We start from the raw sequence: 22,705 nt of genomic DNA, 5'->3' as shown, positions 1-22,705 counted from the left end.
TGGTTTACAGATTGCATGTAGCAGAAATGTTAGAGGGACCAGTAGCTAAGTTACAGGGTAGATGGGTTCTCAGTAGGTGGATTACAGGGTGCATGGTTGGGAATGTGTGTGGGAATGTGTTACAGGGCACAGGAGTTGTGTGCATAGGATTATACGTAGATTACAGGAAGAGTAAGGGATGTAGGTGGGTTACAGGATGTTTGTGTGTGGGAACAGGATGCATTTGGGCTGTCGGTGAGTTACAAGGGGTGTGTACAGAGGGGTTGTAGGTGAGTTGCAAGGAGTGTGGAAGGCAGATGATATAGGTGTTGAACAGATGGCTACATGGTATGATATAGGTAGGGGCTGCAGAGATGTAGACAGGCCACAGAATGGGCGTGTTGGGGTAGGTGCCATAAAGGACAAGGATAGGGTGGGGTTTGTGGGTTGCAGGATAGAAGGGCCTGGGGTGTAGGTACATAGAAGTGCTGCTGTAGGGGTGAGGTGTGCGTGTGGGGGGGCACTAGCACGGCTGAAGGATGGTGTAGCGTCAGGGATGTGTACATTGGGATTCACGTGGGAGTAGGGTAAGGGATGTGTATGTTGATTGCAGGACAAGTGCAGAGGTGGGGGATCTGCGTGTGCAGGTGAGTTGTAGGGCAGGGCTGGCAATGAGTATGCAGATTGCAGGCTGGTGTATGCGGGTTGCCAGAGATAGGTGTGGAGAGTTGGGACGGGTGTACCACAGTCAGTGTAGAGTGACGAGGGTGTGTGTGGTGTGGGCAAGCTGCAGGGCGGGATGAGGGCAGGATGGCTACGGGTGGGTCCAGAGTTCGCGTGGGGGTGAGAGGCGCGCGTAGGCAGGCTGCACAGTGGATACAAGGGCTGTGTGTGGTCGGGGGTGCCGGCAGGTAGCAGAGTCGGTGTATGCGGGGTAAGGAGAGTGGAGGGCCGTGCACCGGGGATTGGCTAGTCACAGGCTTTGCGCGCGCGGCGGCGGTTACAAGACGCTGAGTGCGGAGAAACTACCATCCTCTGTCCCCCCTCTAAGATGGCGCCTCCAAGCTGCCGTTTTCATGGCGCTGGGGGAAATCGGGCGCGAGGCGGGACTTCCTCCGTGCCCCACAACGCCAACTGCTTCCTCGGGGCGCGCCTGGCTAGGGGGCCCTGAACGACTGGCAGAGAACGTCGCTCGCCGGCCCACATCCGGGACTTTCCTCCTCCCCCTCCTCTCTCCCACGGCCGGAAGTGACGGCAGAGCCGGTCGCCGCGTTGTTGGTGCACGCGGGCGCCAGGTGTGACCACGCCCCCTAGTCATGCACGGCGGGAATCGGCGCTCGGTAGTATCGCCTGTTGAGCGGAGTAACTGTTCTCGCTAACCGCCCCCTCGCGGACACCACATTGTGCTCAGCAACACCCGCCTTTGCGGGAAGGGAGGGACGCCACTCGCGCGCGCCCCAAAGGGAGGAGCGCTCAGCCCGACCCCACCCCGCGTTCAGTTGAGAGACAGGTGCGCTCCCCTCCTTCCTGTGAGGGAACCGAGTCTCCTCCCACCAGCGCCGGGACGGGGTGTCAGTCATGCGGTGGCCCCGCCTCTTCCGGGCCTCTCAGGCTGGGCCGCCGCCTCCTCCTCCTCTCTCGCTCGCTCTCTCCCTTTTGTGAGTTATAGCAACCGTTGCCTTGTGAATCAAGCGCCATAGTCACCGTAGTCCTGGCGACTGTTACCCATCAACAACAACCGCTCCTCTCCTCCTCCTCCTCCTCCTGCTGCTGCTCCTCACCCCCATCCTCACCCCCTTCCTCATCATCACCCACAACAACAACAGCCACCAGCAAGAGCAACAACAACAGCAACACCACAGCCCTGCACAGCCCAGGTGACTATGATTGTTCCGTGCATTTCGGGTCCCCGGGCTGCGCTGCCCCGTTGATTGAGATGTAGCCAGAGGGTGAGGCTGTAACGCGTGTCTCCCTGGGGGCTGGTTGTCCCACCCCCCTTGGTTGTACTTTGATGGTGGATGGGGAATGTGGTGTTGGCTGAGGGAAGGAGGAAGGAAGCGGGCGGGGTGGGGGGGAGAGTCACGCTTCTGGTCTGCGGGACGGTTGTGGAGGGGGTGGACAGGTATCTCCTTGGCCTCCGTCTACAATAGAGGGGAATTGTTAGAGGAGAGGAGATGAGGTGTTGATGAGCCCTGTCTGAGGGTACCTGCTTTAGCGAACACCCAGGCATGGATTCTGCAGCATACCAACAACCAGGGAATGTTTCTCCTCTTCCCTCTCAGGGGCCTTGTTCTGGGGTTGTGAGACTGTTCAGATTTAGATGTTTGTGAACTTTTTGTCTCTTCTGGTGATACTCACACATTCCCTCTCCCTCTTCTGTGCAGCCCTAGTTCTGTGGCCAGATTATTTGCTCCTTTAATCATCATTAGTTTAATTGTTTGTTTTTGGGAAAACTATATTTTTTTGTACTGTAAGTTTTTTTTCTATTCACCCAGTAATCCCTCCAACCACCACCACAGACAGTAGCAGTTTTGCTTTGCTGTCCAGCTGCTGGGAAATATATTTTAATGCTGTTTTTGTACTTGTGATTTAATCTGGATACAGTGCATGTGTGCTAGTTGGGTTTGTAGTTTATCCACAGTGTGTTATCTTCCATATAGTGATGTTTGGGATAGAGGATCCATTTCAGTTTCCTTAAGTTTCCCACAGTGAAGGGAATCTTAGTTATTTTCATTATGAATGTGAGACTTTGTATACATCAGATAAATGAAAGAGAGAGGAAAACATTAAAACTTGCTTTGCAATTGTATTTGTCAAAGCTACTGTAGTTTTAGAGGATTTTTCTTGGTAGGTCTTTTTCTGCAGAGAGCTGAAATTTAAGTCAAGTTGTTCATAAAGAATGTATGAATCTTCTGAACTTGAAATGCATGTCTATTTCATCTTCTTTTTGATTGTTAAGATCTAGGGATTTGCCTTCTCAGCATATACTATCAATGTATTCACTTGTTTTTCTGGACATAAGTTGTGTATTTGATACCTCCGTGGGGTATCATGGGGAATTTCTTTAACATCTTTATATCCAATTCTCTTCCCCCCCTCCCAACCACCCCATGATGTCAAATCAACTCCCAGTTAATAAAATGGTCTCTAGAATTTACAAGTTTTTTTTAAAATACAGATGATTTTAAAAGTGTTATTTCCTCATTCCTGTATTTAATGTAATTCATAGGAAAATGGTAGTGTTTTACAACAAGATATTTTTGTTGATTTTAATTTTGAAGATACTTTTTTCCACCTTTACATTTAAGCCCTGCATTGACTACAATCTTGTTCCTCGTAACAACGCCAACAGAAAGATATTGATTTATTTGACAGAGCAACCTCTGAAGAATGTGACAGTGTCAATTATTCTGGGGATTGTCAAGTGCAGAGGAGGTTAAATAATTAATGCATTAGTGATACTTATATTATTTTTTGAACTAAGGCTTATTATGTCTCTTGCAGTTTTACTTTCTAAGTATGTTTTCATATGCAGTCCATGTAACTGAAATGATACATTTCAATGAACCACCGAAGGTCTCAAAATTCTCATTTGTGGTCTTGTCAAAGTTTTCATCCTGAACAATAAAACAATCATCAGTAATACAAATGTTATTTTCTTTTAACTTAATATACTTTATATTGAAAAGGAAGAATGACTTATTTTCCTTTCTCCTAGCATAGGTACTGTGATCAGATGAGTTCCAAATACATTAAAAATTACTGATATCAAAGAAGTCAGTTCATCACTGTATGTTCAGTATGTTATCTAGTAGAGTTGTTACATAGAAGTCTTAGTGAATTAATTTCTAGAATATAACAATTATTAGTTTTTGTTAGGGAGTTTACTTTGTGATTCATTATTTGTTAATTCATTCTACACGTCTAATGTTGCTTGTAAGGTAATGCCCCAATTCTGCAAGCTGCACAGTGTGGGTTGGACTCCCTACACCAGCAAAGAGCCCCACTGATGATGGAGTTCTGGATGGGTCTAGAGATCTGCATGGGTAGAGCAGCTTTCAGGATCAAAGCCTAAATTAGCAAAGAAAAGTGAGCTGGCTATGGAAGCAGAAAGCTTTATTTTTTGATGGGGGGAAAGGGGTACAGGGGTAAAGACTGTATTTTAAAAAGTGTGTTGTGTTGTACCACAAAAAGTTTTTAGTATTACTCACCACATTTACTTTAAAGGAGCTGTTGCATGAGGTAATTAAAAATAGTGCCATGTCACATCAGCTAGCATCATAGACTTTTACAAAGAAAAGCAGCATTAACAATTTGTTCCCACCTTAACGTTTTAATGTTTCATAGATGGGATCTTCATTATGCATTTTGATTCCCCAGTGCCCTCAACTATCAGAATACCAGATGTTTGCGATGTCAGACAGCCTTTTGATAATAAAGCGGTTTGTGATTTTTATTCACGTGTTTGTGGTTTAGAGTACATAGCTGAACAAGTGTGATTAAAAATGCATTTTAATGCACTTGCACATGGCTTCATTGAGTCTTTGTGAGTTCTGTGCTCTGGTGTGTTAGCTAACTTGCATTGGGCTGGAGAAGACAGATTTTTTTTGGCGATATATTCAAAAGAAATAAAATAGGAGTCCATGACCTGCCATTTTTATGTGGTTTAGAATCATTTGTTTTCTTCATCTCATAGGATAACTGGGCCTTGTTTCATTACTACTGTATATTTTCTTCTCTTCCTAAATTTAGCAGTTTGTTAGTTATAACAATACAGTTCTCAGAAATAAAAATGTTACTATTTCTTTTAACTTAATAAACTTCACACTGAAAGGGAAGGATGACATATTTTTCTTTGTCCTTACCTGGAACAGAACCAGGTATGCTTAATATGGTTAAGGAATCTAAAATGTTGTACAGTTTAATCATAGTGGTTGCTTTGTGGCCTAGTGAGTGTTACTGATTTTCAGGTTTTTTCCCCACCTCTTCTGTCATTAAATTACTGTATTGCCTTTTCATAGTCAAAATTGAGTGATGATTCTTATGCAAACCACAAAGGAGGCCGACCAGCAGCAGACATTGACATGTGTGATATTAACAAGGGAACAGGCTTTTTCAACATATAAAATATATTCTGTTTATTTTTTTAAAGTTTGTTTTGAATTGAGATTACAGGTTGTGAATGCAACACAAATATACAGAAAATAAAAGCAAACTGTCAAAGTTATTATAGAGGTAGAGAGCTTGTTTTAAATCAAGTTCCATGTCAGATGAATATAGACTCTAATCAGAATGCCAAGAAGTGGGTTTTTAAATAATGAATTAAACTATTAATTTTTCAGCCTCTTCTTAGTAAATAGACTTTCAAAAATCTGCATGTTTAAAAGGGCATATTTTTCCCACCAATTCTAAGTTTGGCATTATTTATATGTCTTTAATAAAGGTGGTGTTAACAGTGGTTGTAGTTTTTCTTTGCTTGCAAGTTCAATGTACACACACATTTTGGAAATGTAAGATTAAGTGGATGGACTGATTTGACTAAATTTAGCTTGTTAGGGACAGATGGCTGCTTTAAACAGGTGTCACTTTCATTTCTAGTGCATTGTGCTGGGACTTCCAGTGGCTCACAAAGTCCTGTCTAAAGCAGGTGGCATCTTCTGCTTTTGTCATTAGCAAAATCTGCTCTTTTATAGGTAATTATTTTCCCAGTGACTGGGTACATTATAATATGTGGTATAGTTTATCAGAGTCTTAAATGGCTCCTCATAACACATTCATATATTACATTTTTGGATAATCCGCTTATCAAACTTTTAAAGGGGGGAATGGAAAGCATTATTAAGCGATATAAGTTAGCAGCTTTTGAATACAAGTAGGTGGAATAATCCTAATAGCTGGCTTGCAAGACAAGTAGCAAATTGCAGCTTGAAGTAAAAACTTGTTTTGCTAGATAACTGACCTGTGGCTTTTTAAAATCTGAATTGTTATGACTTAATTTTTATACCAGTGAACTATAAGTCGGAACATTAAATACATTTTAAGCTTCCATCTTTTATTTACAGTTTCTCTTGATCTGTGGGACATCTTTATTCTTTTCATTGTATTTAATATTAACTGTTACAAGTTAAAATATTCTTAACTTTAAACATTTGGAAAAAGAAAGAATTGGGTATGAGAACTAGAGCTTTTTAGTTTTTTACTTTCTGCACCAGTGTTGAGAACAATGACTGGTGCCTATTCTTAATCTGTTACATTTCCTCTATCAGATGCACCAGAGGGTGCTATGCTATTTCAAACACAATAAGAAAAAAAGCTAAAAAGCACCGATTTATTCAAATACATATATTAAACTATAACATTTATATTTTTCAATTCTTATTGTAAGATCAAGATTTTTCTGTCTTTATTCTATGCATCTCCATATAACAAGATGTTTTTTCTCTAAATGCTTATAGTAAAGATTTTAAAATAATAGACTGTTCCATAACAAATATGTATTTACGCAGTATACAGTCACAGTTTACTTAAAATTTAAAACATAAGTATATATTTATTAGCGGTGCTTGTATAGCAGATTTAGTTTCCACTTTTATATATTTGCTTTATATCTTTACATTTACTCTTATTTAGGTATATCACTGCTAATCTCAATAGCTGAATTAATGATTTGGCTTAGGAAATTCTCACATTTTTAGTGTGCTTTAATGTACTACTATTTCAGTTTTAACTATTACTCATATTTTATTTGGGTTGTTAATTATTTTACAGCTGAGTTTTGTTTTGGAACATATATTACCTTGCATTTTTGTTGGTCGGTTGTTTTATTCCTTGCTGCAAGTCTTGCTGGAAGAAACTGGGGTCAAAGCAGATAGAACTAATTATTCTCTCATAAGTAGCAAAGAGAGTACAAGAATCTAGTGGACTGGAATGCTTGTATGTATTTTATCCCCCTAATTATTGGGACTGATGGGGTAATAGAGAGGCAGTAGCCTCTTCATATTAAAGATAACAGCCAGGTTCTTTTATAAATTATTGTGGGTATGTATGACTGACAAATTAGGATTTCTTTTTTTACGAGTTTCATAGCAAAACACAGAGTTTTTGCATGACTAAAATTAAGTATACAGTTATAGTAAAAATGGCAAAATACCTTTTAAATTTTTTTTACAGTATCTTTGCTTTTCATACCAATAGCAAAATTGTGGAATGCAGGTTTTTTTTACCACTTGTGTAGCTTAATAAAGTCTTCGGAATTTTTTTTGTATATAGGATCTAATAATGTAGTGTTTGTAGCACATATTGAGCCTTCTTGAGGAGATGTGCAAAGTGGTGAAACTTTAACTCTGCTAAACTTACACTCACACACACCAGTAGATGGGTGTAAGTAAGGGTGTCTAATTCAGTGGAATTGTCATGCTCGGAGGAGCCACAAAAAGATGTATTCTGCTTTAACTCACATGTTCTTACTCCTTTCTGTTAGTTGCTTTTTTTTGCTCTTCACCTGTCTTCTGGCCACTCTGTGAATTACACATGCTCAGAATCAGTGGGCCAAATTCAGAAATGAAGTATTAGATGTGTTTTTAAGTTGCATGTTGGTGAGGGGGTCTAAACTGGTGCAACGTGGATGTGAGGGAGCCAGAAAAGTGTACGTTATACCAATTTAGAATTCTTAAACTTACAGTAGTTTACATATAATCTTTATCTAGCTAGATTCTTATATGGTATCCATCACTGTTCTAAGCTAGTGCTGAACATTATACACTAATCTCTGAATTTGACCCACTATATTCACTTATATTTTGGTAACTTCTGCCTCACTTGTTAATGATTGGGAAAAACCTGTTTAGCAGTATTTTTAAAGCTTGCTTCCTATTATTAATAAACCCAATACATTGGAGGCTGCTTCCTTAGTTCCACTGTCTTTGAATGTACATGTAATGCAATCATCACATTGTACACAACGCTACCATGTGTAACTATGTAATCTACTATCATTCTCTTGTACCCTCTTACTGTTACTGTCACTTGTGCCTTGTCTCAAATTAGATTGTAAACTCTTCAGGGTAGGCCATGTCTTCCTGTGTTTATAGTGCCTGATTGGGCTTTTGGGCACTACCCCGATACAAATAAATAACAACAGTGGGTCTTGCTTGCTATGTACCCCCGAAGCAAGTGGCTTCCCTCTTCTGCTTTGTTACCTCAATATAACAAAGTTAGCTGCATTTCTCCTTATTTATCATGTCAAAGGCAATTTCTAAACAACGAAACACACACACTATTCAAGGCAACAGTGTAGAAGTGCAAAATATAGGATACAAATTAGCACTTCTCTAAAAGGTGCCATTTGCCCAATTCACCGTACTTCAGCTAAAGCCCTACTGTTCGTTTATCTGATTTCTGAGTTGTATTTTTTATAAATAGTGAATAATGCAATAATTTGGGCCAGGCTGGGGGATTGGCTTTTTTAACTTTTAGAATTTAAAATTAATATGTAGAAATTTCAGTGGAGGTAAATTTTTTAAAATATGTTTTTAGTTTGAACAAGTTAATTCACTTCATAAGCTGAATCTTCAGTTCATGTTCTGGAATGTTCCTTCAGTTAAGTCAGTACTGATTTTTTAAGAATATTTACCTGAGATTTTATTTTTCTTTGTTGTGATTGTGTTGAATGCTCAGTGGCCAATTGAAGATATTTTACTTACAAGTGGGTTGATAACCAGCATTGAAAATTTGATATACTGGCCTTCAGCATGGTCAGTGACATATCATTAGCAAACACCCTAGGTTAAATGGAGGATGGCCACATGAGCACAGTTAGAAATGTTGGGTTTAATTTTATTTGTCATAATTTACAGTATTATCTAAGTTACTTCCTACTCAGTTCACATTCTGCATCACTAAGAGTTGAAGACCAAAATAATACAAGATGAAAGTGCAAGTCTTAGATGAACAGGTCTTGAAAATTTTATCAGTCACCTGCTAACCAAAGGACTAAATCTACTAACTAGAGGTAAATGAGGGTGAGACAAGATTAGCAAGATCCCTGGGCAATACCCTAGCAAGAAATTCATCTGCTGGGAAGGGGGTAGATGCTGGGATTGCTACATGGGTGTGCTTTCATATCAGCCTCTGGCAAGGAGGTGTCATATAAACTTAAAGCTCCACCTCCCCTTTAACAACTGGAATGATAAAGGAGCTTTTTGTGTTTTCTCCCTCTTCTTGAGCCTCCTGGCTGATTTGTCATAGTAGGGTCTCTGCAAAATTCTGAATGACAGATGTAAATCTAACCAGTCCTGTTAATTTCACTCTGTTGCTGCTTTGCAAACCTGTGGTATGGGCAGAAGCAGAGATATTGTAGAAAGGGAGCAGTACATTGATTTACACTAGGTTCCAGTGTACACTAGGTTCCAGTTACACTAGGTTCCTTGATTTGCAAGGGCCAGAAACTTCATGAACGTTTAAATTCTGCAGAAATCAATGATTTAATGCCTTCCAGCCCCACATTCCAACTACCACTACCACCATGCTCCTAAGTGAAAGTTTCCCACTTCCCCCTGGCAAGTGTATATTTCAAGCCCTCTTAGACAGAATATAATGCCACATATGAAATTCATCGAAAGATCATGTAAGGTCACAGAGATTGGGTCAGTTCATACATTTGACCAGTGACTGTCAGGGCCCAGTTAAAAACACTTGAAAGCATCCAACAATAACAATGCAAGCAAGATGTGGGGAATGATTGGGGAAACTCAGGTTGGAGGAGTGTCATCTGGGGTTAGCTAATACCTCACATATGGTATTAGATAATGGTTAACAGAACACTTTCTGCTCCTGGCTCGTAAACAAGGTGTGCAGTTTCCAGGGTTAAGGCCGTTTACATTTGTTTTGTGTTTTGTTGAGTGTCTTCCTGTCACCAGAGGAATTGATGAATATATTGGTAAAATGAAGCAAAGAGAACACAGTAGGTACATTTCTTTTGTTTTGGATGAAACTTAAGAAGTGAAATTCTGCCCCCATTGAAGTCAATGGGAGATTTATTCTTTTACGTTCACCTGCACACCTACCAATGTGATATATGCCATCATGTGCCAGCAATGCCCCTCTGCCATGTACATTGGTCAAACTGGACCAACTGGTCAAAATTCTTTTCTACGTAAAAGAATAAATGGACACAAATCAGACGTCAAGAATTATAACATTCAAAAACCAGTTGGAGAACACTTCAGGCTCTTTGGTCACTCGATTACAGACCTAAAAGTCACAATTCTTCAACAAAAAAACTTCAGAAATAGACTCCAACGAGAGACTGCTGAATTGGAATTAATTTGCAAACTGGATACAATTAACTTAGGCTTGAATAGAGACTGGGAGTGGATGGGTCATTACACAAAGTAAAACTATTTCCCCATGTTTATTCCGTCCACCCCCTACTGTTCCTCAGAGGTTCTTGTCAACTGCTGGAAATGGCCCACTTTGATTATCACTACAAAAGGTTCTCCTCCCCCCCCCCCCCCCCCCGCTCTCCTGCTGGTAATAGCTCACCTTAAGTGATCACTCTCTTGTTACAGTGCGTATGGTAACACCCATTGTTTCATGTTCTCTATGTATATAAATCTCCCCTTTTTATTTTCCACTGAATGCATCCGATGAAGTGAGCTGTAGCTCATGAAAGCTTATGCTCAAATAAATTTGTTAGTCTCTAAGGTGCCACAAGTACTCCTTTTCTTTTTGCGAATGCAGACTAACACGGCTGCTACTCTGAAACTGAAAGAATTCTATTATGCATCTCTTGTAATATGAGTCATGCACATTAGTGACATATATATCAAAAGGGAAAAGTTTGTGTCATCCTTCAGTCAAATCTCCATAGTCCCGGAAAGCATATTACACCTGTTTACAAAATTAAATGAACACTTCCATGTGTTCAGATTATTCCTGTCAGAAGTCATGATTGTATTCAGGTTTGTTTTAGTGATGGTTAATGAGGGTCAATTTGACCACCTATGTAATAGCTGGTTTACCATATTAAGTGTTATATAGAAGATCAAGTTGGCATACATTAGCTAACCAGGCACTAGGCACTTTAAGGTCACACTACCAATTCAACCATTACTGAAAGGGAATGCTTTTTGCTTTTTATTTAGTAACTTGTTTCAGTCCAACCTGAACTGGTTCACTTTACATCAGACCATTTCAGTTGAGCTACAAGTTGTGTGCTAACTGGTTAAATAATTTTATAGATTCACTTTATTGCAATATACTAAGTTCAGTTATATGAAGAAAATGCAAAATCATCTGACAGTTAAATTTTAGACTTGGTTTACAAGTAAAATTAATAGTGTGGTAACTTTTCCTTCTGCTTAAGGATGATTCTTTAAAAACTTTCTGTTTATATGTTCTTTGGGTCAAGGGAATGGATCTTATCCCTTGACCCAAAACATCCCTTCTGCTTTTTGGATGGAGGGGTTAAAATCTTGTTGGATTAAAAATAGCGGAGGGGGCATGCAACTGAGGAATGTCTCCTTCACAATGTCAATTCCTGATTCTGTAGAAATCCTGCTGTGCGTGCTTTGTGGTTTCAGGATCAGTCAGGTGTGAAGGGGTTGAGGCAGACATTCTCCATGGCATTGTCTCCTCTCAACCTCTTGGTCGTTCCCTGCTGGAGTGAATACAGACTATATCAGAATAACGTATGCTGTTGTTTCTCTCTAAATGCTCTGAACCCTCTTTCCCCAACAAGAAGGTTCTAGGAGTCAAAACCACCTGACAAACTCATGGTAGCTTTGCTGTGTTAGAGCCATGTTAATATGGAGGTGAGAGCTGGGAGGCATTAGGCCTCAGCGTAGTTAGTATAGGGCAAACCACAGGTTTTAGGACTGCAACCTCAATCCGCTTCCCCCTACTCTCCGTACCCCACATATTTGTTACTTCTCATAAAAAACGGTGTAGCAAATTAGAAGCTTTTTAGTTTCTGGAAGAGTGTAAACTTCACATCTCCTGGGACGAATGTAACATTGGATCATCGCTTGAATGCAGAGAGTTAGTTTAGTCTAGTCAGATCAAGTCATAAATAATATTTGTTTTATGGTGTTCATATTATGATTTAAAAAATCTGGTTCTATAATATTGTCACAGGGAGGGAGATAAGCACAAGAGGGTTTTGACAGCTAGGCAGTTGCTTTGTGGTTGTCTATCATAGAGTGAAGGATACCCAAAAGCCAATTGTGATCTGAGGAGCTGCAGGATTTGCAGTGTCTTTATGTGCATGACATAAGTACCTTGTACATCAGTAAGGAGGCCAGCAGGTTATATAAGCTGGCCAAGGACATTAGCAGCTGGGAACAGAATTCCTTTAATGTAGACTTGAAGGCACACTGGACAATTGTAGGAAGAATGGAAAAGGTTGAGGGGCTAGTTGATTATATATAAAACCTTCAGTTTAATCAGCTGTGTCAACTCTATAGAGTGAACAATCTGGACCAGATGTGACTTAATTTTATGTATAACCTTGCTTTCCACTTCTCAGCTTCCCACTCTTCGTAAACTAATATTTTCATTTTTATTTGTACATTTGCTCTAGATGGATTAGTCATTGTATCATATATTTCTTATGCACTGATACAAAAGCTGCCTATGTTCTCCTACTATACTGCGTTTGTAAGATTTAACCTGATAGAATAGTAAGTAATAGACCTGCAACAAACCCAAAGTAACTGTTCAGTTTGAGAGTACACAGAACTGTGTATCAAGTTGTAAAGATCACCAAGGTGCATAAATTTCCTGAAAAATATAAGAAACATATAACAAATATTTCCATGGGGCTAACAACCATCTATCAGGGTACAAACAGCACTTGATTATTAAATAATAAAAATATTGTATTAGTTGCTTCTATGTAATTGACTGTCAACTTCTAAATCAGATGGATTCCCCAGGGTTTCTCAGACTTTTTCATATTGGAAACCATAGTTTAATACAAACGTTATGTTGTGGAGTGCCTCACCTCCTATTAACAAGTGTAAAGAACACCTTCCCTCCCATTTATGATCATATAACATCACTGTGGCACATAGTTTTCACATACACAATTGCACTAATTACAATAGAACCTCAATTTTATGAACACCAGTCTTATAAACAACCGGTTATATGAACCATTTTTCTTAAAGTGAGGGGGAAAAACCCATGTAATGAAAATTATGTTGATGAACAACAAGTAAATGTCCCTTCAGATTCGCATGCCTTCAGTGCATTAGAAATCTCTGCAGTGGTTTGAGGGACAAGAAGGAAGGGATGCAGTGCATCGTACCGCAATTTACGCATTGTACCTACTGTAATTTTGAGGTGTTGAATTTTATGAACCTCTCAGTTCCTAATTAGTTTGTACAATGGGGTTCTGCATTAGAAACAGATTTACTGTGTTTTTAACTTGTTTTAATGAAATTTAGCAGCTAGAAACAAGAAGTAGAAGTAGTGTCATGTGACTAACCGGGTCTCCATGGACCCTCAGACAGTAATCTGTTGACCACCAGTGCTCAGTTTTACAGCAAGTTTTTTCCTGTTGCTGGCCAAGGCTTCTGTTTTAATTCCTTATTACTACATTTAAAACTTGACTTATCAGTGTAAGTGAATAAGAGAGGGGACAGCAGCTGGAGTTTGCCACACAGAACAGGTGTTTTGTGTTACAAAGAAGCGGGATGGCTGTACAATACATAATCTCTCCTTGAGTATAGAAAAATACTGTTTAAATGTGTCGTCCCCCCCCCCCCCCCCCGCAATGCAGTGTATTACTAGTTATTTTTATTCAGACATTTTATACTTTGTAATCCCTTTGACCACAGACTGGAAACTGTATGTGTGTTTATTTGTAAAATACTTTACTAGGAGACCCCTCGAGGTACGGGATTTTATTTTCAGTGGAGTCCGGAGATGACAAAAATAGCAGCAATATGAAAAAGCATACACTAGGGAGAGAGAGAGGATTCTTTAGGGTTCTTCAAGGGGGGTATAAGTAGGAGGAAAAAAATGCTTGGTCTGAATATCCTGGGAAAGAAAAACTTAGCTTCCCAATGATGTGGTATTCTAGGTAGTCTTGCTTTCCAGATCCGTAATTCAGAGTACTACGTTTTCACTGCAATGGCTGAAGGGACACAGCCAAGACAAACCTAAGGTCAACATAAGATTTTCCATTAAACTTCTTAAAATACTAAAAGAAACAGCAACCCAGAAACTGAATGTGAAATTGACTAGAAGCTTACTATAAACCAGAGTGAAGCTAACCAGTAGTGTTGGCTTAGTGATTAGGGTATGAAAGTTAGGTAACTTTGACTGCCAGTACTTCATTGTGCCTCAATTTTCCTCATTTGTAAAACAGCGAGAGTAATACTTGCTTTTGTAACAAAGAATTTTAGGATGAAAAGCAGTAAATGCAAAGTACTTTTTTGTGTTTTTATAACTTCTTCAACTTTAATGATAATGGGTTGGATTTTCAAAAGTGCTTTAGCAGCATAAATCCCATTGACTTCCAGTGGAATGTGTGCTCCTAAGTCATGTAGAAACTGGTTTGAAAATTCTAAACCAAAGGCTTTCCAAATAACAGATAAAGAAATTTTAGTTTTTACAGTACAATTTTGAACAAGATAGTGTCCCTTTAATGAAAAACATAGCCAACACAAGTTTCACTTTTTTCTTCTCGGCATTTAAAATTAATGTCTCAGGGACAGAGATCCCCTTGTATGTAGAATCTTGTTTGGGAGAGGTTGATTGAAGCTGAGCAAAATTCCATATTTAGCTAGTTGCCCCATGACTTGTAAATAAAATCTTAACAAGTAGAGAACAATAAAATCTTAACCAGTAGGGGGGAGGGATAGCTCAGTGGTTTGAGCTTTGGCCTGCTAAACCCAGGGTTGTGAGTTCAATCCTTGAAGGGACCATTTAGGGATATGGGGCAAAAATTGGGGATTGGTCCTGCTTTGAGCAGGGGATTGGACTAGATGACCTCCTGAGGTCCCTTCCAACCCTGATATTCTATGAGAAGGTGCCTAACTGAGAACTTGAAGATTTGTGACTTTTCTGTCATGGGGATAATTGTGAAAATATTTTTCCTTGTGTGGGTTAGACTTTCATTAACTTCACTAAGAGTTAGATTGTGTTGCAAAAGGGAGACATATTTCTTGAGGACATGCAAATAGCTGCTTTAAAGTGGAGTATCCAACTTTAGAAAAATTGTGTGGGCTATAGGCTGTAGGGTTGTGAACATTTATACTGCATAGTTCTGATTGATTGCCATTGAACTTGCTTGAATATGAGTAATTTTACCTGGTGTTCCATATTCAGCATAGGGAAATATGGTCACCCTAACTTCAGAAAAACTGTGTGGGCTATAGGCTGTAGGGTTGTGCATTGTACTGCACTTTATACAGTTGCAAATACAAGGCAAAGGGGGAATGATGTGGAATTTTATCAAGGGAAAAAAATAGCCTCTGAGGAAGTGTTTGTGTGGTGACTCTACGTCATCGCTGAGACCAGCTTCATATTATGTGATTAATTGCCTCCAGGGATTGAAGACATTTTCATGGCCTATTCCTTTGGCTGGGTCAAATCAATGTAGGTGAAGCCCATTCTCAGAAGCCTGAAGTCCTCAGCAAAATTAACGTTGCTCTTTTACTCATAATCAGAACTGCTCGAGGGATGCACAGACTCATGTTGTACATATCACCAATTGTGATAAATAGTGTTTTAATAATCAAGACTATATTAGGAGCTAATCTATTGTATTCAAAGGCAGATGTTTCTTTGTTGCTTGAATCTAATTGAATGATCAAGGCATGAACAAGTAAATACATTATACAGAACCTATATTTTAGTTACATTCAAAACTGACTTCAACTTGCCTCCATCAAATCCTGGTAGTTCAGTAGAAAGGCACATATGACTTACTAAGGTGCTTTGCAGTAATGCCTTTTATATAGTTTTACCAGTCAGACTGAACAACGAAATGCACAGTAAAACTTGTCCTAAATGATCGAGTACTGTAACAAGATGACTGTCTCTTTTCTCAAGGTCCCATTATTCTCTGTTTCTAGCTTTAGGAACATCTTAGCCCAGTGAGGCTGTATGTCTGATTTTTTTTTTTGCTTTTAATGCACATTAGGGTTTATACATGTTAGAAACAGATTAAAATGTATGTCAGAATTGGAGTGTTATAAAGCTTATTGAACCAGACAAGACATTTGAACAAAATAACTGAAAGACAAGTAAAATATCACTGTGTGAAAGTATATAGCAGTATTCATAATATTTAAGGTAGTCGTATATTTACTGTAATTTAGAGGGACACTGTCAGCTTAAAAAAATCATGGGCAGTGTAATAATATCACTTTTAAAGTAGACCAGTTATTTGAATGAGGTGACCTGTTTCCTATTTTAAAAAGTTATCTTTGTTACTAATAACTTCTTAGATAGTTAAAATGTAAAATATCTTATTTTACTAGTTTCCAGTTTTAAAAATCTATTTTACTTTTTCGTTGGTTTACTCTTTATATATCTTATTGGAGAATATAATTAGACTGGTCAGTTTACATTCAGTTTTGTTTTCTGGTACTTTTACAAGTTGAAGAGATTGTAGGGGAATCTCAAATACAATTTTCACTAAATGAGAAGACTTGAGCTAATATTACGTTTTGTTAAGCCCTCATTTAAAAAAATTGTCTAAATTACCTGACAGTGTCCATTTAACAATCATTTCAAGATTTGTCAGATAATGTGAAAAATTCAGTTAAAAATGTTCCACATTCGTTGATATTAATACATACCTTCCACATGCCACTTTTTAACTGATTAAAAGATACAGAATCATATCTGTGACATAATTGAGATGATACATTTCTTGACATTCAATCTCTGTCGTAATTAATACCCAGTACCTCTACTATAATAATAGAATCACATATAACATAAATTTCAGTCTCATTCAGCTTTAGTTGAATCCTGCAAATTCTGTTCATTTTTATGTGGCTCTTCTGTTTTAAGACAATGGACGTTCCATCCATGGTGCCCTTTAAGTTTACATCATGGTGTCTTATTGTGTATTCATTACTTTATTTGTGTCTATGTTTGATCTGAATCACCTTTGTGATATTACATTAGTATAAAAATCGTAGCAGAGGATCTCCAGGATTAAGTGGGCTAACCTATTTTATGCAAACTATAGTGTGTGCGGTCTAAATAGAATGCATATTCTGGTGTTTCAGTTATAGAAGTTGCATTTTTTATTTTTTTTCTTGATTTTATATTTTTGTATGCTTTCAGTGGAGCTGATGTATGTCATAGTCAGTAAGGTGAGTGAAAAGAATCCACAGGCCTCTGTATGTATCCACAAGCCTCTGCTTTTCTGGGGAAGGGTATGGTTAGATACAGAAGATTTAATAACATAGAAGACTTTATAAATCGTATGTCATTAAGAAATACAAATGGAAACTGTTGTTCCTGTAGGTCACGCTTGCGGAACAAAAACACAGTATTGACATCTGTACAAGCTGAGGCTTGCCCAGGCCAGTATCTTTTAAGTTATTGCAGCACAGTTAACTGAAAAAAGTCAACCAGGAGAATGCATCCTCTATGAACTGAATACACTTCACTGCATAGCAACTAAAAGCAATGTAGGCAGTTATGCACTAATATGTTTAGTATTTATCTTAAAATGGTGGTAGTGGTGGGGGGAGGTTTGAGTACGGTGATAGAGTCAAGATGTGACTAAAGTTATGTTTCTTTTTGTGTATAATCATTTTCGGTATATTTTTAATTTAAATTATTTTAGAAAATGCTGTGAGGCCAGTGTTGATTTTTGTTTTCTTCAACCTAACTGGGAATAAGGGAATTCTGAGCACAAATGTGTCTAAAAAGAAGCTTAATTAATTGAAGCAATCATTTCTTTAGAAAAAGATATAAAAGATTGGAAGCTCAAAGGTATCTTGATGTTATGGTAGTCTAGGTTGTGTTAGTGAATATGAAATGACATTTGTAATAATTTTCCTATGGGAGTATGCTTTTGTCACTTGTTCTTAACCAGGTAAATCCCCTATGGATAAATCTTTCTTGAAAACTACTCCCATTGGATTTGGCCTTAACTTGAATATTAAAAAAAGCAGTATGATAAACAATGGCATGATGAAACGTTAGTTATCCCTTGCACCTTTGCTAAGAAGTTCCTCGTCCGGTGTTATCAATCTTAATCCTTCAGGGGTTCTAATTTTCTCTGCTTTATTAGTGCTGTTCCATTTGAATTAAAGCAGTTTTTCAACTAGAAATTATATTAATTGATTTCATGTTGAGATAACTGTAGAATAGTCCATGATTATTTACTTTTAGAATTATTATGCTTTTCAACTTGTGTGGCTTCTAATCCATGAAATAGAAGAGGAAGTGCTAAATTTTTTAAAGGAGATTTGGTAGTCAGCTGAAAGGACAAAGTATTAAAGACACCTTCAAGACTTTAAATGAACATACGGTAACTCTTTCAAGATGCTTTTGCCAAAGTAACCAGATACCAGATTACTAATTTTGTAGGCTATAAAAAGGAAAAATCTAATGGAATGTGGTCTTAAATATCTAATTACTAATTTTATTTTAATTGTTACTAAACAAGGATTAAAATTGAACATCTGTTCTTAAACCTTTTTTATTTTAACATCTTCTGTACTTACCCAGTTAATATTTTAGTGTTGCTCTGGTTTCCGATTATGTTATCACCACTGGCAGCAATGTATTTTCGTACACTTTTTGTAATTATTGTTCTGTTTCTGATATTTGCTGAAACCTGATTCTTGTCGGCCTCTATTTTGGGGCCTACTTTTTCTCATTTATTTTTACCACCTCTTCCCCATTCATACATATTTCTCTGTTGCCTGAATTGCATGTGTTTTAGTAGTTCACAGTTTACCTGAGAAGATCAGATGTGGCAGGGTTTCTAAATGTCACACATCTGGCAGTCCTGACACACATTCGGCTTGGCTGCCAGGATAGCCTGAAACTACTTTTGCCAGACTCCAGGGTCTGCAATGGCCTCTTGTTGCAGGCAGCCATGCAGTCGCTTTGCCTTCGTTTGCTGCTCCTTAGCTTTCTTTTGAGGGGGAAACCTTTTCTGTTTTTTCTCAACCCCCCAAATGATTGGTTGTTGGTTTTTTTGTTTAAATACTTGAGGAAATTTTCCTCCATCAATTTTAAATTAGTGCAAGATGGAGCAAAGAGACACTCAGAGTATATCTACAGTATCGGGTGTGAAAAAACACACCCATGGCCGACATAAGTTACACTGACAGAAGCGCTGGTGTGGACACTGCTATGTCAGCTGGAGATGCTCTCCTGCTGACATAGCTACCGCCACTCATTGGGAACGGTTTAGTTATGCTCTCCTCTCGGCGTAGAGCAGCTACATGGGAGACCTTACAGCAGTGCAGCTACCTCATTACAGCTGTGTCGCTGTAAGGTTTCTATGTAGAGATAGCCTTAGGCCTGGTTTACACCTAAATCTTAGAGTATGGCTACACTTGCAAATATAGAGCGCTTTGCATTAAACCAGCCTTCGTAGAGCGCAGTAGGGAAAGTGCTGCAGTCTGTCCATACTGACAGCTGCAAGCGCGCTGGTGTGTCCACATTTGCGGCACTTGCAGCGGCATTGGGAGCGGTGCATTGTGGGCAGCTATCCCACAGAGCACCTCTTCCCATTCTGGCGCTGTGGCTTGTGGAAAGGGGGCTAAGGGTGTGGGCATTCTGGGTCCTGTCGCAACGCCCATGATGCATCGGTTCGCATCCCAGCAATTCCTCTGCTTCCGTCCACAATTGGTGCCATCTTTCAACGTTTTTTATACTGCGTCTTCCCTTTCGGTCTGCGGGAATGGAGCCTGAACTGCTGAGGAATGTGCTGATGAGTCTTGCCAGCACATCACGTTAGGCAGTCGAGTTACTCCTTAAGATCCAGAGTGACAGTGAGGACTCTGACGATGATATCGACTTGCATAACGCATACAACACGAGATTGCTTGTGGCATTCACGGACATGCTCACCTCAGTGGAACGCCGCTTTTGGACTCGGGGAAACAAGCACTGAGTGGTGGGATCACATCGTCATGCAAGTCTGGGATGACGAGCAGTGGCTGCAGAACTTTCAGATGAGAAAAGCCACTTTCATGGGACTGTGTGTTGAGCTCGCCCCCACCTTGCAGCACAAGGACAGGAGATTGAGAGCTGCCCTGCCGGTGGAGAAGCAGGTGGCTATGGCAATCTGGACGCTGGCAATTCCAGACAGTTACCGATCAGTCGCTAACCGGTTTGAAGTGGGAAAGTCGACCGTTGGAATCATGCTGATGCAAGTTTGTAGGGCCATTAATTGCATCAGGCTCAGAAAAACTGTGACTCTGGGTAATGTGCATGACATTGTGGCTGGCTTTGCACAAATGGGTTTTCCTAACTGCAGAGGGGCGATGGGTGGGACACATATTCCAATTCTGGCACCAGCCCACCTAGTCTCCAGGTATGTTAATCGGAATGGGTATTTCTCTATGGTTCTCCAGGCACTTGTGGATCACCGTGGACATTTCACTGACATTAATGCAGGCTGGTCCAGAAAGGTGCACGACGCACCCATCTTTCAGAACACAGGCCTGTTCAGGAAGCTGCAAGCTGGGACTTTCTTCCCAGACCAGAAGATCACTGTAGGGGAAGTCAAAATGCCCATTGTGATCCTTGTAGACCCCGCTTACCCTTTAATGCCGTGGCTCATGAACCCCTACACAGGGAGCCTTGACAGCAGCAAGGAGCAGTTCAATAACAGGCGGAGCCAGTGCAGAATGAGTGTGGAGTGTGCTTTTGGCCGTTTAAAGGGCCGCTGGTGCTCTCTGTATGGGAAGCTGGACCTGGCCGATGACAACATCCCCACGGTTATATCAGCGTGCTGTATCCTCCATAACATTTGTGAAGGGAAGGGTGAATGATTCACTCAGGCATGGAACTCGGCAGTTCAACACCTGGAGGCTGAATTTGAACAGCCAGAGAGTAGGTCTATTAGAGGGGCCCAGCGTGGGGTTGCAAGGATTAGGGATGCCTTGAGGGAGCAATTTGAGGCTGAAAGCCATCAGTCATGTTTGCTGCCCTGCACGGGAGTGAAGTGCAGTGGTTCCAATGTTAGTAGAAATCTGTGTTTGCTACACTGATATGCAGTGCCTGTTTCTTTCCTGGGCTAAAGTATCTTTTACTTTATGCAATAATAAAGAATGTTTTCACCGCCAAAAAATCCATTTATTGAAAAGAAACACAACTGCTTTGGAAACGGAAAGGGCAAGGGGTTGGGGTGGAGAACTGTACAATCACAAATTTGCGTATGTCCTGTTATCATACTCAGCCTTCCTGTCTGGAGTGCTGCACAATGAGTGCTGCACTTCTGGCTGGCTATACTGCATGGTGATGGGGGTTGAGTGCAGTGGGTAAGGGTCGTAGCTTTCAGGGCTGGGTGGTGAAGCTACAGGTGTTGGAGGCAGCTGGTGACGATAAGAACCCGGATGTTGGGGAGTGGGTTGGAGGTGATATGGGGGCACAAGGGAAAGAGCTTTGGGACAAGGGCTGCGGGGGGGGGTGCGGGGGGGCAGGCGTGGAAGTGCTCCGCCTGCATTGCTACAAGCACCTGTATTGAGTCTGCTTAGCGTTCCATAATGCTTAGCAGCTGCTCTGTGCTTTGGTGCTGGCAATCCTCATTCTGCTGGCGGACCCTCCTTTCACTGTCCCGCCACTCCTGCACTTTTTGATTTTCATTAAGGGACTGCTGCATTACTTCATGTAGCATGTCCTCTTTGCTTCTACGTAGCCACTTCCTAATTCTTTGGCGTTTCCGGCTGATAATAACAAGGATGACTGAGATCTCAAGGTTGCATCTGTAAAGTCAAAATGCAACACTTAACAGAGGCAGCATTGTTCACACCAGACAGAGCAGTGATTCGGCCATACTTAAAGTAGACAAGCACAGTCTACACAATAGCAGAAATTGCCTGTCCAAAAGCAAGCACACATAACCCACAGGAGCCCCAAAATGGTGAGTAAGCACAGGGGCAAGGGGGGCCGTACTGTCCTCTGGGGTTCTGTGCCTTGGGGAGAGCCAATAGCTGCAGGGGGCCCCTATACTGAACACTGTCCCCACATTTTCCACAGGAGTTTGTCCTGGAAGATATCTTGCTGTTGAGTGTGACCTGGGAAGCAAGGGAGGGTCTTCTACTACAATGCGGCTTCCGCCCTGGCCCATGTGCAGCTTGCCTGTGTCCCCCCGCCCCTCACGGTACAGTAGCGCAGACATGTTAGCCTTACTGGGACAAGGGGCACAGTAGCTTTGCTAAGGAACCGGCGCAAGCAGATTGCACAGCTTCTGCATGAGACCTTTGAAGAGATCACTGAGTCAGACTACTGCAATGTGAGAGAGCACATCAACGCCCTGTTCCACATCTAGGCATGCATGCAGCTCTAACCCTCCTCGCCCCAAGAGCCCGCACTGAACAACTTCCTTCCCAAAATAAAAGCTGCTTACCAGGCACCTTCTCTGGTGTTTGTTCTTCCCCAAGCACCAGCCGCCGCGACTGGCTACCTTCCTCCTGGCTTGAGAACAGCTCCTGGCTGCATGCATCTAGGGATGCTGGGCTGTCACCCTCCTCCTCAGCACCCTCGCTCCCACTTTCCTCCTCCTCCT

The 22,705-nt window shown here is 40.5% G+C and overlaps 1 protein-coding gene across 2 annotated transcripts in view; it reads left to right on the top strand.

Annotated features, from left to right (window-relative positions):
- Positions 1-1,595: 1,595 nt before the first annotated feature.
- Positions 1,596-22,705, top strand: part of RFX3 (regulatory factor X3) — a 252,819-nt gene continuing 231,709 nt past the window's right edge. Inside the window, exons 1-2 of one of the 2 annotated variants that reach the window (XM_077817628.1) lie at positions 1,697-1,856; positions 3,288-3,414. The gene's annotated coding sequence lies outside the window, so the exon portion shown is untranslated. Of the gene's footprint in view, positions 1,857-3,287; positions 3,415-22,705 lie in introns of both variants that reach the window. The other variant, XM_077817624.1, reaches the window with a different exon arrangement.

This window comes from Eretmochelys imbricata, chromosome 5 (genome assembly GCF_965152235.1).
Source record: "Eretmochelys imbricata isolate rEreImb1 chromosome 5, rEreImb1.hap1, whole genome shotgun sequence".
Lineage (NCBI taxonomy): Eukaryota > Metazoa > Chordata > Testudines > Cheloniidae > Eretmochelys > Eretmochelys imbricata.
Note: the sequence above shows the minus strand (reverse complement) of the source record. Positions and strands in the feature narration are given on the sequence as shown.